This window comes from Amblyomma maculatum, chromosome 9 (assembly GCF_055883805.1).
Source record: "Amblyomma maculatum isolate TAMU_Amacu chromosome 9, ASM5588380v1, whole genome shotgun sequence".
Lineage (NCBI taxonomy): Eukaryota > Metazoa > Arthropoda > Arachnida > Ixodida > Ixodidae > Amblyomma > Amblyomma maculatum.
In genome coordinates, this window is record NC_139352.1 from 46,648,738 (window position 1) to 46,665,638 (window position 16,901).

The following is a 16,901-nucleotide window of genomic DNA, read 5'->3' on the forward strand; positions in this document are numbered from 1 at the left end:
GAGTTCCTTGGACTGCCAGAAGATCAAATCAGTCGATATTGTCGACCATAAATCCTGACTGATCATTGGAGGGTCAAATTCTAAAGTTAAAGCTCAGCTACTTTGGTCATCTGATGAGAAGAGAGGAGTCGCTGGAGAAAGATTTGATGTTGGGAAAGGTTGAGGGTCGCCAGAGAAGGGGTAGGCAGCCAATGCGATGGTTAGATGGCATCCTCGAGCCACTGCAGATGAAGTCATGTGATGTTAGGAAGATAGTGAGAGACCAGAAAGCGTGGCGTGACATGGTCCATAGGGTCACGAAGAGTCGGACACGACTGAACGACTGAACTGAACTGGGGATCTTTAACGTGCGCTGACATCGCACAGCACACGGACGCCTCTTCTTTTTGCCCCCATCGAAACGCAGCCGCAGAGGTCGGGTTCGAACCCGGGTACTCTGGCACAGTAGTCGGGCGTCTTACCACTGCACCACCCCGGCGGGGCATGCTGCGTGGCTGGTATTCACACTTTTCATACTTTGTCATTGGTCGGTTAGCCGTGGACGATACGATGCTACAAAACACGTATAGCATAAACGTAAGCAATTTCGAAAAGGAAGCTCACTATGTCACTATGTCAGCTATCAAATATCCAGTGGTGGGGGACTATTGACTACTTCCCTGGCACTATGCTGATAGAAGAATAATACCAGCTGAATGGCGACACAGTAAACATTAACGAAATATAAAATTCCGAAACATCGCATTTCGTTCCAAGAGCAAAATGAGACTGCACATGACAAAAGAAGAGGCTTTTTCAAAATGAACATGATGTCCGTCCATGCAATGAGGGTTCACGATCGAAGCTGACATCCCTAGAGAACATTTGCGAGAGTATTTGAACGATAGGCAATGTACACATACAAAATTCGCACCGTTTTTTTTTTTTTTTTTTTTTTCATGCACCGTGTAGTGTGTGTGAGTGAAATAGAAGCAGTTCTACACCGCCGCGCATGCTCTGCGTGTAGGCCCGCCGTGAGTTTCTACCTTCGTCGCATTTTTTAAGACGAATGTTCTAGGCTCACGGAACGAAATCCCGTGCGCGAGATCTGCGCGCAAGATCTGTCATGTTCCGCGAAATTTCACGAGATGTGTTCTTGTCTAGCGTTTCTGCCATCTGCAGTTGAACGCACGCCAAGGAACGCCACGTGACAGGAGCCATGGTGTACCGTTCAAACACTTGCCAGGGAAAGTGACAGATACTGCGCCTTTTCTATCCTGTAAACCAATTATAAGTAGCTCTGCAATGAAACCCCATAAGAGGCAAACGATGAGAGGCAGATAGGAGAGGAAGGCTTTCGCTATTCTTCTCTTTCGAGACAACGAAGAGACCGTGTAATTTGTTTCTTTTTTTTCCTTGTGTTTCAGCTGAGTCGCCACTCTTCTGCTCAATCATGTTAAATCGAAATGGGATTTGGTCGGACCATAGCCCGCAGGTAACCAGATGGTTTTAAACGCGATTATATACGCCAGGCCGGACAAAGCACACTCCATCGTCATAACATTTTATAGTAAACAGCCCTTCACGTCAGCCGGACAGAACGCGACGTTAAAGCTCGTAAGGCTTCTTAAGCTGTTCCTGTCTTATATATATTTTTCGTTTTCCTTGCTGTTCTGTGGTCGGTGCCTTTACATCAAAACGGGTGACGGCAAACGCAGTGTTTGCGTCTTTCTAGAGCATTGTTCTTGTGTTTTGAGCACTAGATAGGATCTGTTGTTTTTCTCTTGAACCTTTAGACTGTACTTGAGAGCGGTAAAACAAGAATATCGGTCTACAGCCAGCAACGAAATGATTCAATCCAATTTAATCTCTCTTGAAAATAACAACGCCGCGATCTACCCTATATGAAGACCGGTGCGAAAACAATTCGCTCCTAATTACTCGAAGGCAAAATATAACTCAAGTTCGTGCTAAATAAGATTAATAACCAGTTGTCATGCGTGTATAATTTCGTTAATCTAAAACGCTAGACAAATTGAGTTGCGCCGCTTCACTGAAAAACGAGTGGTGCATATTTTCGAGCCTTTTCTTTCAACCGCATTTTTCTTTCTTTTTTTGCCACCAAATCTTCCTTCCACTATGCCTTTTTTTTTTTTTTCTGCTTTGAATGGACCATTCTGTCCACCCTTGAAAATAGTAGTAGGAATGCGGTTGGGCGTACCATTTTAAAACAAGCCCGCATGTTTGGCATTTAATAATTAGGGGCGATAACAAACTCTAGATAACAATACTCCGGCTCTCGACGTTTTCTGCTCAATGAACCGTCCCTCGCCAATCACACGCCGACCTCGACGCGTGCAATTCAGGGAGTCCTTATAGCGGTTAGCTAGAACCCTGCAGGCGAACCTGTGCCAAGTGTTGCGTCGCTCGACAAGAGCAGTTTAGCTTAGCTGTAATAGAGTCTGCTCGATTGCGAGATAACGAGGGGGAAATAAGGAGGGGAAGGTGAGGAGTGCGTGTAAAAGTGGAGAAAAAAGCAACGGGATTGGCACTCTTTAACTCGGCCCTGACGTTAAGGAACTCTCGCTTTCTGCGGAGATACGCTCCATATCTCCAGCGCTGTTCTCCGTCGCTTCTTCCTTGCAAGGCGCTAGGCTCGCCCCCCCCCCCCCCCCCCCCCTCCCCTATGAACGTATTACAGTCATCATATCACATCATACGGTCGACTTGAACTTCGATACATCTCGTAATCGTCGAGTGTTGCTTCCGGTGATGGCGGAGGCGATGTGGGCGGCATGCGGGGCAGGCTTGACTCCCCCCTATCTTATCCGGAGCGTCGCCTCAACGGCGCAGGGCGACGAGGCTAACGAAGGCAAAAGTCGACGCGTGGGAAAAGGAAGGGTGACAGAATACTGGGAGGGCCGGGGCTGGAAGGAAATGCGAACGTCTCACATTGCCTGTTCTTTTCAACGGTTTTTCACGCCTGCTTCCTTCCCGGAGCTGAGATAGTTCGTCCTTGTGTTGCCTTATTTTTCTAAGTTCCTTTCATAGCGGTACGGTTTGCTACTTTTTTTTTTTTTGTGCTTTCTTTAAGTTTCCCCTGCAATAAATGCCTCTTTGCAGCCCGAAGAGCCAAGAGTGCCGTTTAGCCTGTGAGGCTGTCATTTAATGTTTCCAAGAGGCATAAGGTGGCTGAATTGAATAAGGATGAGGTCATATAATTGGGCCTCATCTTGTCCTTTCAGGTTGAAAATATTCATCGGGATCGAAAATTGGACGATAGTTTATAGTTACCCTTCAGAGTTCATACCAATGGAGCCAACAGCCATTGGCCATGCAAGGAAAGCGTAGGGGATTGATTTTGATGTTGCTAAATGTGAATAATATAATTATGGACATCATTTGTTTGAAAGCCGAAGAAAAATCAGCCACATTGCACTGAAGGCATCCAAAGTCCGGACCTCCGAACTTCTCGTCAGGTGCTCTACCACTCAGATACGCCGACGGCTGTTCAATCGTCTACTTTTCTCGGTATTTATGTGGCGTGTAACCTGTCCTTGAGAGGCACCATGGCTGAAAAATTGGAGCATTCATTAGTTTAATAAACATATGAATGTAGAGAAAAATGACGGAGAGGTTCATCACGAAGCACATAAATATGAAGCCAGCGGGCACTGCCAAGACGGGATCCAAACCGACGACTTCCATATGATTACGTAATGAACTCTGACTGACAAACACCAATAAAAATCCCCTTTGCTTTTCATGGCGGCAGTCTCTATTGGTTTCCTTCGTTAGGTATCTCACAAGACACGATGAATCCTTCCTTTCTTAGGCATTTATTCTTCGAAGAACAATAGCAATTCCTTTCAGAGAACGTGAGTAACTGCTTTTATTTTTACCCCGGAAAAACTAGGCGTTGCTTTGATGTACTCTTACTGACTACGCGGCATGAGATCACAGCATATGGCATCTAAACTATCGCGCTGAAAGAACGGTCCTGTGCAACAGAGACATGGTATTTATTACACGTGGTTATGTACAGAAAGGGTTATGTACACAGACTATTTACAATGCACTCAGCCGTTGCTGAGATGCACAGCAGAAAACACAACTAAAAGGCAGGCAAAGATGAGCACCGTGCCACCATCGGAAACCAGTCAGGTTGAAAGTCATTTTCATCATAAATGTCCTTAGTTGCAGCATCATTCTGCTAAAAGCCCCGCCGAGGGGGCGCAGTGGTTACGGCACTCGACTACTGTTCCCAAGGACGCGGGATCGAATCCCGGCCTCGGCGGCCGCTTTTCGATGGAGGCGAAAAGCAAGGCGCCTGAGTGCTGTGCGATGTCAGTGCACGTTAAAGAACCCCAGGTGGTCGACATTTCCGGAGTCCTCCACTACGGCGTCTCTCATAGCCTGAGTCGCTTTGGGACGTTAAACCCCACAAACCAAACCAAACCATTCTGCTGAAATGGAGTCTAGGTGGAATAACAGGTTCAGCTTTGCGATCCAACATGCGTGTCTTCCACAAGCTATGAAGTCCAAAAAGGAAAAACATGCAATATGGTTCGTAATCATATTGTGTTACAGCAAGATACCGCAAACTGTACGAATTTAGAACAAATACTTTCTTTAGGAGGTAAAGAAAGTAACAAAATTCCCATAAAGAAAGGTGTTAGACAAGGAGACACAATCTCCCCAGTACTATTCACAGCTTGTTTAGAGGAAGTATTCAGAGACTTGGAATGGGAGCAGTTGGGGATAAGGGTAGATGGAGAATACCTCAGTAATCTGCGGTTTGCTGATGACATTGCCTTGCTAAGCAACTCGGGGGACGAACTGCAAATAATGATTGATGACCTAGACAGTAAAAGTAGAAAGGTAGGCTTGAAAATCAATATGCAGAAGACTAAGGTAATGTTCAACAGCCTCGGGAAGGAACAGCAGTTTACATTAGGTAGCGAAATACTGGAAGTAGTAGGCGAATATGTCTACTTAGGACAGGTAGTAACCGCAGATCCGGACCATGAAAAGGAAATAACAAGAGATACGGACCATAAAAAGGAGATAACAAGAAGAATAAGATTGGGATGGAGCGCATTTGGCAAGCACTCGCAGATTATGACTAGCAGCTTACCGGTATCGCTCAAAAGGAAAGTATACAACAGTTGCATCTTGCCTGTACTCACCTATGGGGCTGAAACGTGGAGGCTAACCAAGAGAGTTCTACTTAAGTTGAGAACAACCCAGAGGGCTATGGAACGAAAAATGGTAGGGGTAACATTAAGAGATAGAAAGCGTGCAGAGTGGGTCAGAGAAATAACTCAAGTTACCGACATTCTAGTGGAAATTAAGAAGAAGAAATGGGCATGGGCGGGACATGTAGTGCGAAGACAGGATAACCGATGGTCGCTTAGGGTAACAAACTGGATTCCAAGGGAAGGAAAGCGTAGCAGGGGGCGGCAGAAATTTAGGTGGGCGGATGAGGTTAAGAAGTTCGCGGGGGTCAAGTGAATGCAGCTAGCACAGAACCGGGTTAATTGGAGAAATGTGGGAGAGGCCTTCGCCCTGTAGTGGGTATAGTCAGGCTGATGATGATGATGATGATGATGATGGCTTTCTTTAGAGTCCCCTGCAATAGAGGGGTAGCGCGCCCAGCTCGCGACACAAAGGTCGTGGTTCGAATCCCGGCTCGATCAGTTTTCTTCTCCGCGCAACTACTTTTCTTTCTTCACAGACACTACGTAATGTCAGTGAAATAAATCGGCCTCGTAGACCTATGACGAATTACACAAGGACGTCATCATGATCATCGTGGGCAAATTACCCGCATGAGGCCATGTTGGTTGTGAGTCGGGCGCGTTTCCTTAATTTCCAGTAAAAAAGAACTTCCGTTCAGAATGATAGTGTACACATCCAACTATTTTACATAGAGTATATTGCAATACGTTACTGTAGCACTTCATAACACGTCACCAGTTACTCATCGAATCCCGGCCTCGGCGGCCGCTTTTCGATGGAGGCGAAAAGTAACGCGCCCGTACGTGTGCTGTGCGATGTCAGTGCACTTTAAAGATCCCCAGGTGCCAGGTGGTCGAAATTTCCGGAGTCCTCCACTATGGTATCTCTCATAGCTTGAGTCGCTTTGGGACGTTAAACCCCACAAATCAAACCAAGCCATTTCCTCTGAAAATAAACGGTACCGCATTTTTACCCTCAATGGTGACCTAAGCGTCGTCGAATACCTTAACGCGACAGCATTGAGTAAAACCCGACGTCGGAATCTCCGATCTTCTTCGTCTGGCAGTGTATCTTTTTATTTTGGCTTTCTCGCTTTCCTACCTTCCTTGCGCTCTGTTTCTTTTTTCTTTCGCTCTTACATCCTTATCGTTTGGGAAGCGCTCTTCCTGACAGTTGAGAACTGACTTTGCGGCCTGTCTGACTGACTGTCTGCGGCCTGGGAATCGTGTACAGGGAAATTCATACGTCATATTTTTCTGTACACGTCCATTCTATTTATTTATGAATTATTAATTTTTTGTTCATCAAGTTTAATGCTTTCCGCTCGCTCCTATAGGAGCGTTGTTTTCCAATAGCTTTTCGAACTGCCAGCAATTACACATGACTAATCGCCAACTCTTGCGGGTCTTGCGTAAACAGACAGTCTATGCATGAGGCTCAGCAGTGGCAAAATCAGGGAATTCCTTGGCCGCTTCGTTTCTTCTACCTTGAGCAAACTCCCCCTAGCTGCTACAATCGACTTCAGCTCCTATGCCACCACCGAGCATGGCCCGTATCAGACATCGTTTAGTGTCCTGTTAGAGATGAAACAACGATCATCCAGCCCGTCGTGACCAGCGAAAAAAAAAAAATAATCGCTGACTGGTTCGAGACGACCCGCCGGTCATTGGGCTGATTCGCTGCATGGATACAAGGTTCTGCTACTTGAAACGCCCCGCCCATTGATTTTGTAGTCTCTTTGCTGCATCAATGTTGACAATTTTCTCCATGTCGGTAATTAGCTGCCTGTTTAGCCCTCAGGCCGGAGGCTCAGTTTTGACTCTAGGCATTAAATTAACATGTAAAGCTTGTTTACTGTTCTGAGATCTTACCGAGACCGGCTGATTTTTCTAACGTTGGTTCCTGTAGAGACGGCGGGGTCTAAGCGCCACCGCTGTGGCGCAGTAGTTGGGACCCATGACTACAGCACCGCAGTATCCAGATTCGAAAACGACTGCCTCCTGCTGTGTTTCGATAGAGGCGAAACAGAGAAGCGGGTTGTGTGCTGTGCGATGTTGTTGTTGTGGCTGTAGGAAGAAGGAAAAGAAAATGCACGGACCCGCTACTGGCTCTGTAGCTGAGCCACCTCCGCTGCCTCGTGCGGACAGAAGAGAAAATAGAGAAGAAAAGGAAGAGGGAGAGAAAGACGCGCGCCGGCAACAACAGCCGTCGTCCACTACCTAAGCGGTGGCGGGTGCAATGACGGCCTACAACAGATAAAAATTCGGTGGCTGGCTATCCCCCGCCGCAAGCGGCGTTGACCTACCATCCCAGCCCCGTAGGGTCAGGAACAGCCACCCTTCACTACCTCCCCCCTGCTGTGCGATGTCGTTAACTATCGCCAGGTGGTCAAAATTATTCCGTAGCCCTCCACTACGGCTCCCTCTTTCTCTCTTTCTGATTTCACTCCTACTTTCCTCCCTTTACCTGCCCCGCCGGGGTGGTGCAGTGGTAAGACGTCCGACTACTTTGCCGGAGTTCCCGGGTTCGAACCCGACCACGGCGGCTGCGTTTCGATGGAGGCGAAACGAAGAGGCGTCGTGTGCTGTGCGATGTCAGCGCACGTTAAAGATCCCCAGGTGGTCGAAATTGCTCCGTAGCCCTCCACTACGGCCCCCCCTTTCTCTCTATCAACTTCCATTCCCACCTTCATCCCTTCCCTTACGGCGCGGTTCAGGTGTCCACAGAGCAAGTGTGACAGTACTGCGCCTTTCCCTTCCTATAAACCAACCAACCTCCCTTTACTTACGGCGCCGTTCATGTGTCAGATACTGCATATGCGTCTCTTCTTTCCTATAAAGCAATTGACCTTTTTTTTTTTTGAATCTTCACATATGGATAATCAGCAGCTTAGTAAATCAGTGCTAAGTCTACGTTATTTTGACATCACAGGTACGCTGGATCAGGAAAAAAATGGTAAAGCTAATCTTTGCAGCTTAGCGCATCAGGTATGCTGAGCTAATTGGCATTTGCCGCCGAAAAGTTAAGTTAAAGTTAAATTGGTTCACAGGAAGGGAAAGGCGCAGTAACTGTCACACTTGCTCTGTGGACACCCGAACCGCGCCGTAAGGGAAGGGAGGAAGGTGGGAATGAAAGTGGAAAGAGAGAAAGAGGAGCCGTAGTGGAGGGCTACGGAGTAATTTCGACCACCTGGGGATCTTTAACGTGCGCTGACATCGCACAGCACACGGACGCCTCTTCGTTTCGCCTCCATCGAAACGCAGCCGCCGGGGTCGGTCGTGAGACGCTCCGTGGTTGCCCACATCTATAGGCAGGGAACGAACACGGATGCGTACATATATTAGTTTACGCGCGTACACGTGCATATCTTCTGTTATTACTCCGGATTTTAGACGCCTCCGTGATATGTATGGTAAAAGGTATACGATAATGTTAAAATCGAAACGCTACACAGTGCAAATCCCGCGCATAACAAAAGGCACTTGATTTGCCACTGTATAATAAGGTGGCCTTTCTTATTGGGTAAAGCGAATTCTGAGGCAAGTTGGGTCTGCCTGTCCATCGCGCATAACCGCCAGTTGGCAGACTGTGCTCGACAAAGAATAAAAAAATAACAAAAAGGCGCACAAGTACTTAAATTCGGTCCGTCAAGCTTCCGATGCTCTTACACGAAAAAAATATTCAGTTATTACTCCCTAACTGAGGAAGTGCTGAGCGCTTGGCTAGTGAGCGGTACCAAGCGAATTAGCTTATAGGTGTAAAATTACGCGAGTTGTATTAAGATGAGCATGTAATTTTTTTTTGTTTTTACTCATGAACAGGTATGGTGAGCTCGGAACCTGACAACGCAGAATTCCATTTATTGTGTAAATTCTAGAAGGTAAAGCTTTTTGTCTTTGTATCTTGTGAACTCTTCTAAATCTGTACAAGAATGCAAGCGATATTTTCCGTACTTAAAAATACCCCCCCCCCCCCCCTCCTCCACACACACGCACCACACACCAACCGGGTACGCGTAAAAAAAGGTTTTTTTTTCGCGCTTATTACAAGAAAGGGGGAAAAATAATCGTGCACATTATAGCGATAAAAAAAAAGCAATTATTGCTTATCAGCACAGCGTGGTTTAGCGACGTGCCACGGCAAAAAAAAAAAATAATAAAAAAAAAAACTGAGAGAGAAAACATATAAATTATTTTAAGGCTATACTTAGCTGCGGTATTGAAATAACTGAGAGCATGTTTTCCCAAACTGTCCGTCATGACTAAAACGCTATGTTTGGCAAATTATTCTATCAACGTACAGCTACAAAAACCGTCAGTTAGTGCTGGGTACAGGCGGACTTGGGGTGTATCTTCTTCGCAATTATTACTGGCTCTTAATGGCCCTATTCAGCATTTTTCTTTTTTAAAACCCTGCAACACACCTGCACAAATAATGAACAAAATGTGTGTTTGCTATTCTCAATCGTGTACATATTGTGGCGTCCTGTATTAATTAAAACGCGGAAAACTATTACGAGTGGTATATTGAGCAAGAACCAGATGGAGTTTAGATAACTAGCGTAACGATACTGAGCACATTATGAATGGTAGCGAAGCGTAATCATCGACGCTGGCTCACTCCCCACTACAGCTCCGCAACACACCGATTCGCGCCTTCCCCGAAGCCTGAGCGCGTGGCGCGTTCGCGTAGTACGCGCCTTGAATCACCGTGGGTGTGATCTTAAGCAACCCTGCGTGCCGTGTGCAGAACACACCAGTGACGTCACGACGTATCAGCAGCGGCAGGAAGAGCGTAGTAAGGGAATCTGGTTGAGAGGAAAAGGGGGGCGAGGAGAAATAACCCCCCCCCCCCCCCCCTTCCCAGCGTCATCGAGACATTCCGCCGCACCGGATGAAATAGCGATACAAGAGCTCCCGCGCAAGCAGTCGGTCTTCCCTGCGGAAAAGAAGCGACGCGATCTCGCCTCCGGAATCACAAGGTCCTCGCGGAAGGCCATCAAAATTAAACAAAGAATAGAAAAGCACCTCCGCTGCGATTGTAGTGGGGAGGGGGGGGGGGGGGGGGATAAGAGAAATATGCACGCTGTTTCGAGTTTTATTGCTCTAGCTCTCGTCATTTTGCCTTCTCTGTTACTCTTTTCTCTATTTTCTTTTCTTTATTTTTTCGTTCGATTTTTTTTCTCTCGTGCGCAACTAGTTACTTTATACTAACCTGGGAATTAGGCCGTGTAATGCAGCAGGCATGTTACTCGACGCATAGGAAACTTCTAGCGCGACGCATCGTTTTGCATGACGAATACTAGTTAAGTGCCTCGCAGTGACGAGGTGTACGCTTTTTGCTTTGTTGAAGTTTTACTTTTAATATATGCATTACTTTTTTTCCTGCTGAATTTTAATCGAAATTCGCTATGCTGCCAGGCACTAATGTTGCAAGGGTCTGGTTGCGACACAGTAACAAAAAGAAAGAATAAACGAATGTGGCTTTTTAATTCTTTTCCTCGATGTCTGCGTGCCGTACCGTTTCTTCGCTTGCCCTGGGCGCAGGTCTATACGACTAGACGGGAAGGAGTGCCGCGGTGTTTAGTATGCTGCAGCGGAACGAGACTGGCTTCCATTGAATGAGGATTTCCTCGAGACTTGCAAGCGATATTTAACGGAATCCGTTAAAAAAGAAAGAAAGAAGGCTCTACTGCTGAAGAATTTTGATTTTTGTGCAATGTGCGCGAGCAGAGATTTCGAAAATGAGCCGACGGTCGAGTGCGCAAAGTATATTGCATTAATTTATGCAATCCTTAAAAATGTCTCCTAAGTTTCCATTGATTCCTTCGACATGATTACGAAACAAAGCGTGATAAAATTTACGAGTAGGTAATTGACCTTCCGAAAAGTAACTTAGGAAATTGGCTATTTCGCTATATGCAGATTGAGTTCTATCCGAAGTACAGTTATATACGAGTTATCTTCTATACACGATGTACATGTTATGCGGACCTTATACGCCAGCTCTTTCCATTAGCTCGTGTTTCTCCACGTCAAAAACTGTGATCGCAATCATGGCTGCAGTGAAGCATTCTGGTCGGAACTACTTTAACCATTCAAGAAATAATGTTAAGCTCCAATATTTCACACATTTAGCCCCCTAGAAACAATGGAATAAAAGATAATTTGAGTATCCGGAAAGTCACCATCCGGCGTCGGGAACATTGATTCAACCGACTGACGACTGCTTACTCAATGAATAAGGAAGAAAAAAAAAGTATAAAAACAACTGCTCGTCTTCATTTCCCAGGGCACGGTTACTTTTGGCCCTTGCAATGATTTTAGTCGGGAAAGGTAAGACTTCCTTTCACTATCCTATACCGACCGATAGCCAGCGTTCATGTGTGGTCCGTTTTCGTGTAGTTATTAAATGAATCTTTGCTTGCTGCAGTTTACATAGAAAATAACAGACACGCATATTTCTATCACCTTTGTTATTTTCTCTCGTCTACTTGTGTTTAGTGTTGTGTTATTTGAACGACATGATACGGCAAAGCGGAGCTGAATAAATTAATGTTGCGAAGTTGCGTACAAGCTATGAGCGATTCTGCAACAGGAGCCTCGGAGCTAATTTCTACCCCCTCTGGCTTTTAACACGCAATGGCATCGCACAGTACACGGGCGTTTTCGCATTTAACTTTCATAGGAATGCAGTCGCCTATGCCGGTATTCACAACCGCTTCCTTGGGCTGCACGACGATCGAAGCCCTCGAGCTACTTTTTCGACACAAACCGAGACAGTACTGTTACAGCAGTCCTATTCAGTGATCGCGTAGTTTACTCATTTTTGTCTTATGTTTAGTCTAACCTGCAATAAGGAAAACCTAAAACTGCCGGTTTAGGCATTAATGAGGACTCTAGCCAACTGCCTTTGGTTATTTCGCAAAGGAAACAGCTTGATTTCGGAAAATATCATCGTCATGTATGAAAATATCATGCATTTTATACGCTAAAATAAGACAGTCACGAAGAAAACCGACAGCGTGTGTTAACTAAACTCCCGTGATGACTTTTGTGACGTTAATGAAACCGATGCTTTAGATGATAAACTTCAGAAAGTGAAATATTTCAGCCTGTGATAAAAAACGAGAAAAAAACAAACAAATCAGCTTGCATTTGTGTGGTCAAAAGGAGATGGATTATATTAATCAGAAAGAGCGACAAATTTACCGCTGTTTTCTTGCGCCCAGTTTGGAGACCCTAAACGCATAACAAGCGCCCACTTCGACGACAAGCTTCTTCTTTTTTTCTTCTATGCCCGTTGTCATCCCCTAAACATTCCGCGACTTCCTTTCTGCACTGAGCTTCATGGTGCACTTAATGCATTCCTCATAAAAATTTCCCCGTTCATTTATACTTCAGTGTGCGCCTTAAAACTTCCCAATATTATCTGATCTAGCATGATTCTATTTCCACTGATGCGTCCGAACATATACCTCCGAGTTCAATTAACTCGATTCTACATAGTCCACAATAAGTGCAACATATCGCGATAAAGTTGACTTTTACAAATCGACAACTTGAACATCTTCGGTTGACATCGCTATTATTGTAAACGTATTGACATGCAAAAAAAAAACTCCACCCATGCAGGTCTTTAGAACGCAGTAAGTGACAGGTAACGTGCTCAGGCACTGAATGATCTGCCAGTTATGTGATATAATCAGACCATATGGTGCAGCTCTTCTCTTTCTCTATGCGGGGAAGGCATGGAGAACTATACGCTCCAGGACCCCGGAAACACGACTCAGACACCCAAACTCTAGAGATATGCCACGCAGACACATTGGTGTGGCTTAAACAAGCGGAGCCTTGTATCTCGTTCGGGTGCTCTTTCAAAATTATGTGCGCCTATACGACTGTTCACTAACGTGTGTGTGGGATATAATAGAAACAAACTATTAAGGAATTTAAGATCAAGAGAGCAAAACAGCGCATGTCCGCAAGCTAGGATTCGATAGGAGCGCCAACAGGCGGGAGCCGCTAACGCTTTCGCCTCATACACTTCAAGATATACCTAAAACTTCTGCCTAGGGAATAGGGTATCATAAACGGTTGGACCAAACGCCAGTCTTTGGTACTGAAAAAGAAGTACGCCATTCGGAGTTGTCACCTCTCAAAACGGACCTCGCGTGTCTGGTACGTTCTGAATGAAGCCAACTTTGCATCCTAGGAGTTTTTGCCGTTGCTTCACAAAACCTATTACTCCAGACAAAAACAAAAGCCTGTATTATTTGCTCACACCACATTGATCGTTATCATGCAGTCGGTGCTTTTTCCTCCCTGATGTTTTTTTTTTTTTTTTTTTTTTTTTTTACTATTTTAATCCGACAACTACGAATAAGTTGAATCGCCTAGCTTTCGCCTTCACCGGAAGCCGCATTGATTTCGCCGGTTTCAAAACCGGCACAGCGGACAAGTGTAAAACAATTGCTATCTGCATATTTTTTGTTTCATTTAACCATTCTATTCCATAAGTCATTTACACAGGGAAGAACCTGAGATAAATACTATTGATTTATAGAACAAAAACAAATGTTGAAGTTTAACGATTCTGAAAGAAAGTTTCACAAGGATTAGCAATCAATTGGTCGCAGCCGCTGTCGCTGCTCCCTCTTCGATCATGGCTTGTTTCCGCGCTTGGTAAGCATCTCGATCAATGCACAGTGTGAGAGTGTTTTCCAGTTTGAGCTTGATGAAAGCGACAACGTTTGTGATATAAGGCTTCCGTGGAAGGAAATCTCAGCAAGAACTTTGGACTCAGTATTCCGTTGCCATGGTTACTAAATGCCATCCGTACCGTTTTTAACGGTGCAAAGGGCAGAAGAGCAATACGCAAAACATGTACGTGGACCCAAAGGACATTGCATAGCGGTAGCCTTCGGAGTGATCTCGACTACTTGGGTTTAATTAACGTATGTGTATACAAAGCAAAGCACTGCGCTGTCTTTTGAGCTTCGCCTCCATCGAAATGCTGCCGCTGCCATCGGAGTCGACACCGCCCCCATGGGCTTCCTAGTCGAATGCGATGCCCACTTAGCCACCGCGGCAAGCCTTACGCACTTCGTTCGTAGAAGGCATGGTCACTACACAACTACTAACACTGCCCATCTCACTGTAGCCTGTATATTATTTATTTATTTACAGATACTGCTAATCGCATTCGGGGTTGTTGCAGGTGGGCATATGTTAGCACAGAGAAGTGTACATAGAGCATATAAAGAACACACAGGGACATGATCATATGTACAAAGCAAATCAAGAATGTAAAATGCATAGGGTACAAAAATGGGGAAACATATTTTACTAACAAAAAGAAATATGAAGCAAATATGAACGAGAATTATACATGTATTACGACACTACACTAAGAGAAGAAAAAAAACATAAACATACTGTTTTCATATGTATGCGCGTAAATCACCAGGAACAGAGCAAGAACAGAATCAAACGGGTGGCATAAATATGAGCATAAAATAACGTTTTGCTAATAAATGAAATATCTTTCCATTGTGATTGCAAACTTAGTAAACGAAGATAAATTAGTAACAGATGAACTCGGGCTGTTCCATTCTCTTGTGGCTAAAGGGAAGAATGTTTATTTGAAGCAGTCAGTGTGGAAGTGATATTCAGTTAGCGTATTTGAATGCTTATTACGTGTCGGTCTAGTTGCAGAGAAATCGATGTAGTGTCGAAAAAGTAGTTGGTAAAGGAGTTTGAGGCGTGCGATTTTAGCTCAGGTTTGAAGTGTTTTTATTCCCTGTCTTTTCATTACTTCAGTTGGTGAGTCGGTTGTTCTGTATTTATTGAATATGAACCTAACTGCCTTCCCTTGTACAGCTTCAATTTTATTTATGTCTTGATTGGTAAAAGGAAACCAGACGACATTAGCATATTCGTCGACAGAGCGAATCAGTGCATTGTAAGCTAGTAATTTGGTTTTAGAAGGAGCTATTTTGAAGCGCCGCTTGATGAAAAATAGCCGTTTTAGTGCAGTTGAGGTTATATAATTGATGTGGGCGTTCCATCTGAGGTCACAGGTTATTAATAGGCATAAGTATTTATGTTCATTAACTGCAGCTATAGGGGTGCCATTTATAGTGTACTGAAATCTTGATGTATGCTTCTTTCTAGTTATTGACATGACAGCAGATTTCGTTGCATTAAGTGTCATCTGCCAGTCAGTGCACCAGCTGCTAATAGTTTCTAATGAATTGTCAGAGCTCTGTGGTCATCGACTCAGTGGATTCCTCGATATATAATGCAGTCATCGGCGAAAAGCCGTATGTTAACATTAAGATTAGTCACTATATCATTGATGGAGATAAGAATAATACAGGTGCCAAGACGCAGCCTTGAGGTACGCCTGATGCAACGTGAACTATATTAGACGCTTGATCATTGATTTGTACAAACTGTGTCTTGTCGGTCAAGTAGTTACTAATCCAGTTAACTATAACGCCTTAGCCTAGCGTCGATTGTAATTTTTTAACAAGCTTAGTGTGCGACACCCGATCAAACGTCTTTGAAAAGTCTAATAGTACTAGGTCTGTTTGTTTCTGGTTGTCTATGGTTTGAGATAAGCTGTGCACTAATTCTAATAACTGAGTTACGGTTGAAAACCCCTGACGGAAGCCATGCTGGAATGAAGACAATATGTTGTTAGTTTTGAGAAATACATTTATGTGCGTAAGGATTAAATGCTCGAGGGTTTTAGACGTGGTGCAGGTGATGGAGATGGACCTGTAATTAGTAGCATCCGGCCTGTTTCCTGATTTGTGTACCGGTATTATTTTGGCTATTTTTCATTCATTTGGCAGAGCACAAGTTGGGATGGATTTAATAAATATTATATGTAAGTATTTGGATACCCACTCGGCATACCTATGCAAAAACTAATTTGGGATTTTATCTGGCCCTGGCTTCTTCTTAGTGTCCAGATTTAGTAGCAGGTTCAGTACCCGACCCTCAGTTATATTTAGAGGTTCAATACTTTTTGGTGTGTGTTTACTCATAGGAGGAATTCTACCATTATCCTTGGTGAATACCGAAGCAAAATAATCATTCAGTGTATTCACTTTTTTAGTGCTATCTACTTCTCCGACTGGATTATCATTGGTAGTCTTGGGGTTAAGGTAACACCAAAATTTTGTTGGAGCAGTTCTTATAAAGTTGGGTAGAATGTAGGAAAAGTAGTGCAATAGGGCTGCCCTTATTTGTACCTTGTACTCCTCGAGATAGTTTACTTTTGTTCCCGAGCAAGATTTTATCATCAACAATTTTTTAAGACGATTAACTTTGCGCTTTGCATCAATTACAGCACGTGTAATCCAGGGGTTGCGTTTTCTTATTTTTTTTTTATTTATTGAATCCTCAAAGGCCGCATTTAAGGGGTATTACATGAGGGGTGGGCTTGGAGTACGGCGGCTTTTCTAATGGCTTTCTTTTTCCGTTGGACGAAGTTATGAATGCAGTAAAATACAATAGTTTTAAATCTATTCCATAGCGCAGTAATATCTCTGGAAGAATCTAGTGCAAGATTATTGAAGGAGTCGAACTCACAGAAAAGATGGTCTAGGATGCTCGTATCATCTGGTTTGGCAAAATCGAGAATGGTAGTATGTGCGCAAGAGACGGAAT